We start from the raw sequence: 695 nt of genomic DNA, 5'->3' as shown, positions 1-695 counted from the left end.
ATCCTCTATTTCTTGTTGAGTTCCTAACAAGATTTTTATCTGAATTGCCCTTACGGGGCCTGGCCCAGGTGAAGTGTAAGGTATCCTCTAAAGGCAGTCTTTGTTTCACTTTTGAATAGATTTACTAGGGAATCTAAATCAAGCCATTGTTATTCAGAGCCAAAAACCTGATTTATCACATTTTAAATCGTGAATAGGAAAGATTTTAAAAAAGAAAAAAACCCAAGTAGTTGCATTATCTTGGGGGGGGGGGGAGTGGCATTCATGAACCAGTAGAAGAGAGCCCATTTAAAAACATCTAGACTGCTCAAAACACTCCACCAGTTTCCAGTAACATTTTCAGAGAGGAAAGTTGCCGGACCACTTTATCTTGTTTGCAGAACAGCCCTACCACTTAAATCAGTGTAATTTGTTCACATATCTTTAGGGTATTCCTTATTTGCACTCCAAGGATTTACATGGAAGGATAATCAGTGCCAACAAAAATGTACAACTTTGGGCCTCCTTGGGGCTTTATTCTGTCATGCTAATAGCTTTAAAACAGTTCAGTATCACAGATTCTAAAGAGAGGGCTGGCTCTCCAGTTCTAGGCAAGATGCCACTGGAGACAAGCAAGTTCATAAAGCATTTTAGTTTTAGAAAGAAAATGATAGTGTACTGACGGATTGGCTATATCGAGGGCGGCGGGGGTGTGT

The sequence above is a fragment of the Mus musculus genome, chromosome 14, assembly GCF_000001635.26.
Source record: "Mus musculus strain C57BL/6J chromosome 14, GRCm38.p6 C57BL/6J".
In the NCBI taxonomy this organism is placed as follows: domain Eukaryota; kingdom Metazoa; phylum Chordata; class Mammalia; order Rodentia; family Muridae; genus Mus; species Mus musculus.
Note: the sequence above shows the minus strand (reverse complement) of the source record.